The sequence below is a fragment of the Chiloscyllium plagiosum genome, unplaced genomic scaffold (genome assembly GCF_037043375.1).
Source record: "Chiloscyllium plagiosum isolate Xiang-an unplaced genomic scaffold, Cpla_swu_hap1 HiC_scaffold_8, whole genome shotgun sequence".
NCBI classification, from domain to species: domain Eukaryota; kingdom Metazoa; phylum Chordata; class Chondrichthyes; order Orectolobiformes; family Hemiscylliidae; genus Chiloscyllium; species Chiloscyllium plagiosum.
Genome location: NW_028270146.1, coordinates 61,115,359 through 61,129,147, shown reverse-complemented (window position 1 = coordinate 61,129,147; position 13,789 = coordinate 61,115,359). Strand labels below are relative to the sequence as shown.

Here is a 13,789-nt window from a genome sequence, read left to right as displayed (position 1 = left end):
TGACATGAAGCTAAATCAAGACTGTCTTTTTCTCCACTGTTGGAATATTTCAGTATCCCAGCTTCTAATTTCCTGGAAAAATATCTTGCCTGCTAATCTATCCACCCTACCTTCATTCCATTGTAATTCGCTTTAAGTTAAGCGCAATTATTTTTGACCAAAATTTCTCACTTTCAAACTGAATATTTAAGTCTATGATGTTATGATCACTACTTTGTTGGTAATCTTTTACTCAGCAGTAATTTAACCTCCCTCATTACCATTAGCAGCTCCAAGCTAACTTGCTCCCTGCCTGGCCCCATGGTACATTGCTCTTGAAAGTTATTTCTAATGCTCTCTAAAAGTTTTAATATTTTATTCTGTTTCCTGAATAATGCAGTATCCTGCCATTGGATTTCTGAGAGTCATGTAAAACTTTACTACTGAATTAGTGCTCATTCCTCATTGCCTAACATTGGAAGTGGTTTCCCCCACCCCAAAAAAGAGAGTGATTAACCACCAATGAGTTACTACAAATGATCATAGAAAATTCATGATATAAACCAATGTCATGTTTCTCATTCCAAGGACACAATGAGACATGTCACTAAGAAATCTAATCGAGGTGTGATCCTAGTTGTGCCTATACTGGATAAACCAGAACTTTGTTATGAACTGGTTTGATAGGTATTCTTTTTAACAATAGAATGCTTTGAAGAAAATGGGTAAGAAAATGACAGGCAGGATTCAAGAATTGAATTGAAGTGACAAAAATGCTATTATTCAAGTTTGCCAAATTAACAAATACAATGACTAAATTGCTATACTGAACATGCAAGATAATGATTCTAAACTAACCAAATTTAGATTCTAACATTCAGGATTTAAATTTAGGTAAATAAGAATTAACAGATGAATGGTGAATGAAATTCTCAATGCATTTTATTGTAACCAAGATAAATCCTGACACTTCTCACTAAAGCTCCAGTACCTTTGCAAGGAAGTTCCAACTTTTCACTGTAAAACGATCTGGCCTTAGAACAGCATCAAAACCATGCACTGAGGCTGTCTCAACAACAGACAGATTTGCAGGCAAGACGGTAAGGCAGGCAGTGGCAGACATTTAAGGAGGTAACTCATGACTCTTAGCAAAAATACATTCCAGTGAGGAAGAGCAATTCTGAGGGGGATAAATCAACCCATGATTAACCAAGGAGGTTAAGGAGAGTATTAAGTTGAAAGGGAAAACAAAGTATATAAAAGAGGGCAAAGTCAGTGTTAGTCCCAAAGACTGGGATAAGTTCAGAATCCAGTGTCAAAACCATGCACTCTGACTGTCTCAACAACTGTTCCCTCCTGAACTGAAACAGCTCCCAAGTGTCTAATTAGCATGACAATTCCATTTCTAATTTTAAAAAAATCATACTAGCGTCAACAAGCTGCTGAATTTCTGAACTGCATAAACAAATATTGCTATGGGCTTCTTTCACCCCACTTATGGCTATGCTAAACTATCAATGGCTCTCAAGGTTTCTTATTAGTCCGAGGCTTTATCCATAGCATGGATTCACCCTAATTTAGAATTTAGCCTGAACCTTAACTGCTTGGAGTTTGCTAACAGTAGCATTTGTTCTGCCTGAAGCAGCCATCTTGTTTCAATACACTCTCCTTTCAGCTGATGTTACCTCCTCTCCCGGATAACATTTAAATTGAAATGAGATAACCTTAAGTTCCACCTATCTCCATGATGATGTAGCCTACTCTGAGCTTGACTTTTAGCTTATTAACAATTTCTTTTTCAATCTGATGAAATAAGTGGGTTTTAAATGCCTCTAAGTTCATAAAACAATTTTAATGAATTCAGTTTTAATTCCCAAAATGAAAAGCAATCTTTCAGGACTGGCCTTATTGCAAGTAGTTTAGACATCTCCAGCTCAAGACAGATGAGCTTGCTCTTACCTTTCTAGCTGCTAATCCCAAATCAACTTTTGAAGGGCAATATACTTCAAAATGCTTCAATTGCATTTATTCAATTTCCTCCCATTTTAATTTTTAGAAATGAAATTTTAATATCTACTAAACACACAAACTAGATATTTGCAGTAGAAATGGGAGATAAGTACCTTTATTTCCCCCCAAACATTAATAGAAATTATTCTAAATTTCAGTGATTACAGTAGTTATTCATGTTTAATAACTGTATATTGTACTTAGCATAAAATCATTCATTGATGTATGGTCTATTGTAAATGCTTGTCTAATTCATTAACTGCTTACAGAAGGTGATTGACAAAAGCAGCAAAAGAAAAACTTGCTGCACGGAAGTGTTTAAAAGTCCGGAACGTACTGCCTGAGATGGTGGAGGATGCAGTTTCAATTAAAGTATTCAAAGGGTAGGAAACTTATCTAGAAAGGAAGGATATGCAGGGGAGAAGGGAGAAGAACTGAATGAGTAAATCTCTGTTCCAAGAGCCAGTGCAGACTCAAGTAACCTCCTGCTGCACTGTAACAATTTAGTGGTTGTGCGAACAATATTCCAAACAATTTGTTTTTTGACTAAAACAAATGTTCTTGAATTTAAAGACTCAATTCAAAGATTAAAGGAAAAAAAATCATTCCTTCCAATGATTCTATAAAAAGGGTTAAATCTCAACTAGTTCATGCTTATCCAGTAACAAAAAAATGGAAACTTACAGCAACTGTCCTTCATTAGAAACATATACACATTTTATCTCTAATATCATTTTGGTCAGGGTATGGTTATGCTTTGAGGGACTCTGTGTCAAGGTTCTATTTGGAGCTCAATTTTACTGGACAAAAAAAACTAAATATTATTTAATTTGGCTTCAAGTCAGCATCTGAAAGAGGAGAAATTGATTTTTTATAGAACAAATTTCAGCATTTGCTGGTTCAACTGCAGAGTTCCAGCTCGCCCCTATTTTTGAAGGGGCATTTCTGTGTTTAGTTTTAATACATTTTAATCCAATAACCTAATTGAGGAAAATTGGTGTTGGAAACCAATTTATTTCAAGGTACTCAGTATCTAATAGTTGATGCTAATAGTTGATGACCTATATCCCAGGATTCTGAAAGGAGACAGCTAGCTCCATTGACTGGGCAGCTAGTTTGCAATGGAGTGTGATGCCAACAGCACAGATTCAACATCTGCACTGATTTAGGTCACCATGAAGGTCTTGCCTTTGCAGCCCTATCCTCAGGCTAAACAACCACAAATCATCTAAGAGACCAGTCCATAGGGCTGCTATGACTATAGAGACTTTACCTTTCAGCTGCAAAGATGGAGGATGTGAAGAGTATAATTTTTCAAAATTACAAAACACTCTAGAATGGTCCCAGAGGATTGTAAGTTAACAATCTGTAATCCATGGTCCAGCACAATCTTCACTGTACCATTAGCAGCAGGGCAGGGTCAAAAATGGATTGAGACAGAGCATGCCAACAGCAATGCTTCATGAAAATGAGGTGCCAACCTGGTGAAGCTACAGGTGAACAAATTGCATGCTAAGCACTGCCTGCAGAATGCTGCTTCTACGAAGATATGCAGCCACCAACAGATAAGATCAAAGCTCTGCAGTCCTGTTGTATCTAGTCCCTAAAGGCAGTGGTGCATTCTGGATGAACAAGCTCTACGTAAATTCCAATTCTCAAAGTGCCAGAATCCAACATGAGTGCACAAAATACATGACTGAAGATTTTGCAACATTTTCAGTCAGAGATACCATACAGATTATGTACACCACTCCCCCAGAGATCCAGAGTACAATAAATACTCCTTCAGCCAATTCAGTATACTAGATAGAAAAATGGTTTGAGCACTTTGGATATAATAAAGGCTAAAGACACCAACAACTTTCAGTTTTAGTGCTGAAGACCTTTAGTTCTAGAACTAAACAAAGACTTTCATTGGTCAATGTGCTCCAGTGCACCGAACCAACAATATCAGTATCCAGGCATGCACTATCCACAAAATGTAGAAAAAGCTAATTAGTGTATCTGTCTACTCTCAATATGGACCGAAGAATTGAATTTTAGAGATAAGCTGATAATGCTGACTTCCAAGACAGCATTTGACAGAGCGTGGCATCAAGGAAATTTAGTAGATTGAAGGCAAAAATAAAATTAAAAAATCAGATGGAAAACTTCCCTCACACAAAGGAAGACAGTTCTGCTTGTTGGAGACCAAACATTTTGATCCCAGGACATCTAGATTCCTTAGGACAGAGATTCTAACTAACTTGTTCAGCAATGTTATTATATATTTACAGGGCAGCACCGCTGCCTCAGCACCAGGAACTTGGATTCGATTCCACCCTCAGGCAAATGTCTGTGTGGAGTTTACACGTTGTCCCAGCGTGTGTGGATTGCTGCCAGTTTTCCTCCCACATTCCAGAAAGTTAGCTGGATTGACGAAGCTAAATATGGTGTTACAGAGCAGGGTAGGGTGCTTGGTCAGGGTGGGACTTCTTCGGAGTGGTGGTACAGACTTGATGGCTTCTTTCTGCACTGTACAGATTCTATGATTTTACCTCTGGAGCAGGTGGGACGTAAACATGGGCCTCTTAGAACTGCCTCGTACACTAACATTGTACCACAGAGCCCGAGGTTTCTCAAGACAGTATCCAACGCTGTTTCAGCCAATTAAAGTCAGATGTAAATGATGCTCGCTAATGATTTGTGTTGCCATTCACAATTTCAGATCATGAAGCAATTTGTGACCACATGCAACAAGACCTGGACCATATTCTGACTTGAACTGATAGTAGGCAGTGTATTCACACCATAAAAGTGCCAAGAAACAAGCATTTCCAACAATGGAGAATCTAACCACCTGCTATTTACATGAAACAATTATCACAGATGAAATTCCCTGCTGTAAACATCCTACTGGTTACCAAAGCCCATAAGCTTAATTGGATCAGTCATTAAGTACTGTGGCTACAGACAGGTCGGATGTTGGGAATTCTGAAAAGAGCTTCCCACTGACCCTTCACCCTGCCTTCCATCGAAAATGAAGAGAAGTCAACAGCATCAAGGAATTTTCTGCACTTTCAGCCGTGACTCAAGAACTAGGACATTATCAAGGATAATCAACTCACTTGTTTTGAACACTTCAAACTGCTTATCACTTAATATTGCTTTAAATAAAAAGATACTAAATACAATTAGTACTGCATCCAGCACAATAAACATTCAATCCCCACACCACCAGTGACAGTGTACACTATCTATAAAGATGTTCTGCAGCTTCTTCGACTACATCTTCCAAACCCCTGGGTCTGGACTACATAAGGAGGTATGAATTGGAATAGGAATTCAAGCCACAAACCTTCCTCACTTGGAAATATATCATTATTCTTTACTGTTGCTGGATCAAATTTCTAGAACTCCCTCTTATAGCATTGTAAGCATATCTGAATCATGGCAGTTCAAGGTTCACCACCTGCTTCTCAACGGCAATTAGGGACATCCCATGAACAAATAAACAAAAATATAAAAGTGCTCAAAGATATAGAGATGTACAGCATGGAAACAGACCCTTTTGTCCAAGCTGCCCATGCCAACCCGATATCCCAACCCAATCTAGTCCCACCTGCCAGCACCCAGCCCATATCCCTCCAAACCCTTCCTATTCATATACCCATCCAAATGCCTTTTAAATGTTGCAGTTGTACCAGCCTATACCACATTCTCTGGCAGCTCATTCCATACATGTACCACCCTCTGCGTGAAAAAGTTGCCCTGTAGGTCTCTTTTATATCTTTCCCTCTCACCCTAAACCTATGCCCTCTAGTTCTGGACTCCCCTACCCCAGGGAAAAGACATTGCCAATTTACCCTATCCACACCCCTCAATTTTGTAAAGTTCTATAAGGTCACCCCTCAGTCTCCGACTCTCCAGGGAAAACAGCCCTAGCCTGTTCAGCCTATTACAATAGGCCAATTTCATATAAGGTAGATGCCCACTGCAATGCATATTAACATGAAGACAAATCTCCTCTGCCGACAAGTGCCCTTCAAAATGTTTTGAACAACAAATTATTCAGTAAAAAAAAAAGTGCTTGTTTTACATTACTGACAGAAATACCTCAATCTTATTCTCAGCTTGAAGTTACGGGCCAAAACAAGAGATATGATAAGTTGATCAAACGTCATATGACATTAATGCTGTAACTGGGTCATGTAAAGATACCTCGACTGTGAAACAAAAATACTACCTTGTCTGCTCTATCCATATCATATTCCAATGTTTTCCTTTGCCCTGCTCAATGAGACTCACCTTATTAATACTAATTTAATTAATCCAATCATATCCATAACACCCAATTTCTCAAAATAATGTCCATTATTAATTGCTGGTCCCCTCATCTTTATCTGCATATCATCCTTTGTAAACAGTGATAGGTACACAATCAGTATCATTGCATGTTTTAATTCCTAGCTGTACTTCACTATCAATTCATTCAATCCCTGCTTTTTCTGCAACTTTGACAGTCTTTACCTTCTCTAATTATTAACCTTTAGAAAGATTGAATTCATTATTTTTATTCACATCATAAACTCTACTCTTTTACCACCAAGCCCTTCTCAGATAACCAACTCAGATTGAACCGAAAAAGTTTTTGTACAACCTCCATACAAATATTTAACATTAAAGGTGAGTTTACGTCTCCATACCCTCTGCTAAGATCAGATAAAAACTGCACACTCTAATTCATCAGGCAAACAAAACTTTCAAACACACTGTAAATTCTAAATTCAATTACTCCTTTTTCCTCTTAGCTGATTTCACAGTTCATCCTACAAATTCAGCTAATCCAAAACTCTCCCTACCGCTAAGATTCTACTCATCAATCACTACAAATCTTAAAAAAAAGAAAATCCTTTACAAATTTGAAATATTGTTGTATTTTGGCACCAATCACTTGAGCAGTTTAACTGGAGAGCCACAGATAGTCATACTTAGCACAATTCTGCCAGATTCCAAGACTTCAAATTTTCAACAGAATACTGGTGCAAGGCCAAATAAGTATCTATACTATGGGAAGTATAATATGAATTCTATCATTCCGCATAGCGATAAAATGTAGCAAACCAAATATAAAGAGTTATTCACTAATCTGTGTAAATTTTACTACATTACTTATCCGGAGCTATGGAATACACTGATATAAGTTCCCTACTACTGAGTGATATTGAATTGTGCTTTTGCTGTCTGTAGAGGGCTCTGCAATTATACAATTCAGGTCCTGACAAGCAGTCTTGAAAATGCAAGGAAAGGATGTTGCTTGATTAAACGTTAGAACAAAAAAAAAGTTTAGAAAGTTGAGCTTAAGACACTTTAATAAAGCTGAATTGGGCTTAATACTGTGGATTGAAAATGAGAAGCAGCATCTAGTCAGATTGGACCAAACTTCAAGTTACACTTTTACTGACACCAGAAATCAGAACCACCACACACAAATGGCACCAAAATGTGTTATGTTCTACCAACAGGAAGTATGCAACTTGTTTACTGTTCAAGCTCATGAATTATATCCTTCCTGTAATTGATTATTTTCCATATCCCACTACTTCCCATGAACAAGGTTGTGTGCATCATTATCTTACAAAAGGTCTTTGCACAGAGAAGCAGACTTTGAAATAGTATTCTCTGAATTGTGTGGTGAACTATGAGCATGAACAAACTAAATTTTTAAATATGTTCTCTTTTCCATTTTATTACTATATATGCAACCTGTTCTGCTGACAGTCTGATCATGTTGTCACACTGAACAGTTGTCATTCTTGCATTATAAGTACTCAGAGACCCCTGAACAAGTTTAGTACAATAATAAACTTCAATTCCATCCAGTGTTTCCAAATCAAGTCAACAGAACCAAAATGCATGCGTTCTCAGTGAAAGTTACATAAAGTATTTCAAAGCCACTTTGCAAAGTCCAATGTAATAACAATAAATCTAAATGAGTTTGAGGCAAAACTTTCTAAAAACTCTTCAAATTTTGAACAGTGATTTGACTCTAGTTTAATCCAGAATTATTTTGGAAATAGTATATAATCCAATCTTTCTAAAAATATCATGAAGAAACCTTAAAAGCATAATAACATTGTGCACCTGAAATGCTATTTTGCTCCTCCTCAGAAGACACTTTACAACTCACTTGATTAATGGTAAAATGTTGAGAGATCACGCAACAAATGAATTATCTACAAAACATTTACTTCTAGAAATTTGTTGTTTCTAACATGCATTAAATAATTCACCACAATGAACTTTGTTTTGGTGATATGTGCAAAAACATTAAAAAAAAGAGAAAATGAAGTATGCAGGAGGTCAGTCAGCATTTCACATCAAAATCCCTACAACTGAAAAAGTAAATAAACAATTTTGCAGAAACAGAACAATGAGAAAAATGAACAAGAAACAAATTACAACCTCAGAGTTAGTCAAATAGGATATATGATGAACAGCCACACAGGAGGTTATTCAATAATATAAAAGAACAAGTGTGGCACTAAAATGACATTTACAAAACAAAAATTTGGAAAATTCTTTTTGGTAGGGGTGGGAGTGGGAGTGGGGGGGGGGGGTGGCGAGGTTTGGGGTTGAAACCCTGAGAATATTCAAGTCAATGGAAGATAAACAGAATCTAGTGTCATTTTCAATTTATACTAGTTATATCCTCAAATATCTGTGCATGTTAATTTCCTCAAATTTTCTGTACTGCTATCAAAATACATCCAGAATGTCCTGCCCCTCCTACAAAAACCGCACCCAATGCAAAGGACCATATTGATAGGGATTTCTTTAATTGTCAGAAAACCTGCACTATACTTCACAAGAGAAAAAAAAAGTCTTCTTGCCCCAATGTAGACCACAAGCCTACCTAGAACTCCACCAAAAATGGCATAATGAAAAGAATTAAAATGCCTTTCTGGAGAAGCCTTGCAGCTCAAAAGTATACTGCACTTGATAATTTGAGTTTAGAGTTACGTTTGCATTGATGTAGAAGGCACAGACTTATACTAAAATATCAGAGACACTATATAACTGCATCCCCAATTAACATGAGAAAATAAGTTATTCCACAAGATCCATTATGTTTCTTTCCCTCCTTGCAACATTTCCTTACTATACACTCAGTGGCTGTTCTTTGGCTGCATTACTTTCCTACATACATCTCAAAAGTATGTGAAAAATGAATGACTGAGATCAGGAACTCAGTGATCACAAGTTGCAAAACTGGTAATACAACATAGTAGAGTGCTGTCCAAATGTTTCATCAGGATGTACTGTACTGGCTGAAACAACATGACCATGACTTAACCCAAGTAGCCAAACAACTCCCACACCTTTGCCTCCCATCAAATGAAGTTTGAAGAGACAACTCATGCAATAAATACCAAGATATTCTCAAAAAAAAAAGACGACAGCAGAGCTTGACCTCTAATAATTATGGCCTTTGGCCCTCATCTTCAGGGAAGCAGACAAAAAACATATTTCTGTGTAAAGGTTTTTCAAAAAGAAAAGAAAACACAAGGGGTATTGCAAATCCAAAACTCTTCTTGAAAGGTAGTATGCTGAATATTATAGAACAGAAACATATATATTTTCAATTTATTAATGGAGATGACAGGAATTGCATGTCTCATTTATTTGTGCTTAACTCTAACTCATTGTTTACAATCCATGAGTACTAAGACATGAACAAAGACACAAAAAACAAATTTTCTATTGTAAAGAGAGGTGTATGAAAAAAATCAAATTAAGGTGCCAAAGTTCAAAGCGGGGGAAAAAAACTGCAATAAAGTAGGGCCATCGATGGAAAGAACCAGCATTCCCAAGAGAAGAATCTAATTAACTGCAATTTATAGTAACACCCATGCTTTACTCCAAACATATTTGTTTTTAAACAAAAGAAATTTATACTTCTGTTTTAGAGTTCTTATGTTCCCTTGCTGTGTTGTTTTAAAAAGCAGACCTTTATATTGCTTGGCATAGACTTGTATAAATTGTAATCAAGATGCAACTACTCCAGAGACAGACCTTGAGTCAAAGATTTGCAATCAATATTATGTAATGTTCTGCTCAAAGTCTTATTGAATGTAGTTTTACTTCCCTGAGAAAGCTGAGAGAGATTTACAGGTCATTCAGTTCTAGTATAATCAGATTTTAATTACTTTTGATGGCCCAAGTTCTTTGTCCAGTGTTCCATAACTCTTTATACATGCTCTTTCTGAAGGATATTTCATTGAATTTCAGTGTATAAATCAACAATACTTTCCATTGACTACATGAAATTACAAACTAATTAGAGATTGTTTCAGATGAAACTTGTGATGCAATTGTAGCAGTTTGCACATCTATATGCCACAAAAAGCAATTTTATAGCAAACAAAGTTTTAACACTTTCAAAAATAAACTGTACACTAAGGAGCACATGTTGCAAATTACATGGCCGTATTTTTTCCTGAATAACACAATTGTGCCACACAGTCATATGCAGAGGTGAAGTGTTACAAATCAACAGAATAAACTATCCTGCATTGCATCAAAATTATGTTCACAGTGCATATTTCAAAAATACTACTTTAATCATTAAATCACATGTTAGAAATATTGGGACGAAAGTTATGGAATTATGTTCAATGAGAACAAAGCACAACCAAGTTAAAAATCTGCACATTTTGAGAAAGATAGAATTAGTCAAAACACCTTAAAATGTTACAAAAGACAAGAATCTGTACATTAGTCCTATTTAGAATGAGGGGTCAATTTGGAAGATCATACCAAGTTCTGCTAAAAGCATTTTTGATTCTAAACGTTCCGACCTAATGCTGTAGAGATTAAAATCTTCAAGGTGACATATCAGATAACCCACCAATGCATTGATTTATGCTGTTACCGCTGGCTGTAAGAAAAATCCAAATTGCTCTGGAACAGATGATATTTGCTTTGTATACGGAGACATGATCTGGAGATGCCGGTGTTGGACTGGGGTGTACAAAGTTAAAAATGACACAACACCAGGTTATAGTCCAACAGATTTAATTGGAAGTACTAGCTTTCGGAGCGCCGCTCCGAAAGCTAGTGCTTCCAATTAAATCTGTTGGACTATAACCTGCTGTTGTGTCATTTTTAACTTTATACGGTGACAAGTATTATTCGATGTCAACTAATCCGTCATTGTCCCTCGTACCAAGGTAAACAATCTTCACCCAAATTATTTGTCCGTGTCGACTGAAGACCTTCACCCACGTACCAATTGTAATATCGCATTCTGTGCTCATATTCTGTCATCGCTTTAATTCTCAACATAATACATAAGAGTTCATTCGGAAAAAGCTACAATATCCACCTATGTTTTGCTGTATATTCTTACCTCTTTCCTTTAATGAAGCTATACCTTTTGCTCCTGTTTAACTTTTTTCTCCAGTGACCTCACGCATAAAATTGGACACACCCAAAATTACCATTCTATTACAATCCAAACACATCTTATCGCAGTACATATGCACACGTCAATCCCCGTCAAACTCTCAGCCGCTTCAGGAGCGCACGCCTCTCAGTCACATTCAGCTGCAGTCATTCTGCCTCCAGTAGTCTCCCCTCCCTTGTTCCATGATTAAACTGACTGCAGATGGAATTGTACGTACTCTAGTTGTATTCGTATCAAATTGTATTCCCAGTGGTCGTAGATTGGAAGGGAGTGTTTGCCCGATTTCCTCAATATTGTTACGTGCAAGTCTGACGAAATTAAATATTTCAGGGCAAAGCCCAAAACAAACCCTCCCACATTTTGTTTTCCCCATATGCCGTTCTAAACGTGCAATGCTGAATGAGAAGGGTGGAGGCATAAACACGAAATCCCTTTTACAGGTGATTGCTCTCATTAAATTCCAGCCTTCAACCCCGAGGTCTCCCCACTCGGGAATATTAAATAGCAACACGCCGCAAGCTTTAAGATATTCAAACATTATGCCAGCTTCTCCCAACCAGTCACAGACATGGGGGGAGTCACCTTCCAACCCAAACCAACCTCACCTTAAAATAACAATTTAAAAAAAAAGCCACAAGTCTGACAAACAAAAGGCGAAGCGCAGGATAGAACTCGGAAAGATTAGTGATTTCTGACATGTGGGCTTAGCGTTTTAATTCCGTGAATCAGGCGAACGACTGACAACATTATTCTTCGCATCTCAGCTTCTCCGGCACAAAATCGCCCCCAAACTCCTCTCCCGGCACCAAAGTAACAGCTGCAAATGGGTGGGATTTAGGGAGTCTGGTTAGAGAAAAAGCCTCCCCCAGCGGTGAAAGGCAGACTTAGAGACAATCCTGCAAACTCCGAGCGTCTCCTTTTGTTGCCGGCTCGCCTGACAATAAATATCTCGCAAACACAGGGGTCCGGTCAGTGGCGGTCCCACCCGGACCCCCCCTCCCCCTCCCCCCTGCACTAACCTGAACATTTCCGCACACTTTCCCCCTGATGAACCAGCCGAACACAATCAACCCTAACCCAGCCGCAAATCTCATTTCCTCTAGGGATAATAAGACAACAGAGATTGCTCACCAACAAATTCCACCCATCCGTACAGCAACGTCCATATTTTTCTTTCTTCTTTACAAAAGGATTCAGTTTAACAATTTCCTTTCACTGCAGGTGACATCATCCTATTCGACCCCACCGAAGACAGCAGCGGACCTCGTGCGCATGTGCCCCATTGGTTTGATGTACTCGAGGAGCCATGGGAGTTGTAGTTCGCGGGTTTCAGGCAGCGAGCAGGAAAACCAGCCAATTAGGTAAAACTACAATTCCTAGGGGCCACCGCTAGGCTAACGCCTCTTCATTTGCAAGACCAGTAGTTATTGGTTGTCCTTCAGGGTGCGGGTAAATGATGGTAACCCTTTTTTCATTGGCTGACGGAGGGCGGCTTTGCTCAGGCATGGGGTTGTCATGGGGATCACGTGCGCTCGTCGGTTTATGGCCGCGGGCACGGTTGGCCCGTTGGCCGTGCGCTGCACTGTCCTGTCACAGACCCAACAGCACTTTCTTTAACAACGAATCGTTGTCCTCTTGTGTTAACACTCTGATGGAGTCACGCCTTATCTGTTGCCACATCTCAGTGAAATCAATCGTCGCTCATCGTCACATGTGAGCACTTTAAACTATCGCTAAGTTCAATTCGTCAAAATGGCCAGATCTTAAGCAACAGTGCATAGGTGTCTGCTTATGTGGGCACGAGCGAAGGGCAAAGGTCTATTTGAAATCAGTCAGATGGAAATAGTTCCTAGGTGCACCACACGAAGCAGGGGCAAAACCTGATGATACAAAGAGCCATATGGCTCTTATTTCATGTGTGTCAAAGATCTTCCACAAGTCTGCAATCTAATACCTATCTCAGAAATCCACGGTTGTTTATACCAAACGGATGATTAAATTAACTTTCACATACGTCGGAACTTTATTATTTTGCAAACAGGTCATTGGCTCCTTACAAAATAAATCACTTGCCCAGACATATTTCAGTTTTTCATAAAAGCTAAAATAGCGAAGTTAAAACCCGATGACCACTGGTTTAAAGACCACGATTGACTGAACTTACCGTTTACGCCTTTTTTTTGAAAATTCAATCCGATTTTACATTCCCCAGGCAAATCATAAATTTCGCTCGGTTTAATTGTGGACTTCATTGGTTGTAATACGCTTTGGGACGTCCGATGGACGTGAAAGGCACTATATAAATAATATTCAAGCAGTTCTCTGATAAGCTATGTCTGTGAAGCATTGTAA

The 13,789-nt window shown here is 38.2% G+C and overlaps 1 long non-coding RNA gene across 1 annotated transcript in view; it reads left to right on the top strand.

Moving 5' to 3' along the window:
- The window catches only part of LOC148149413 (uncharacterized), a 187,951-nt gene extending 175,215 nt beyond the window's left edge, over positions 1 to 12,736 (top strand). Inside the window, exon 3 of the long non-coding RNA XR_015757921.1 lies at positions 12,659 to 12,736. This is a non-coding gene — a long non-coding RNA (uncharacterized LOC148149413). The remainder of the gene's footprint in view (positions 1 to 12,658) is intronic.
- Positions 12,737 to 13,789: the final 1,053 nt, after the last annotated feature.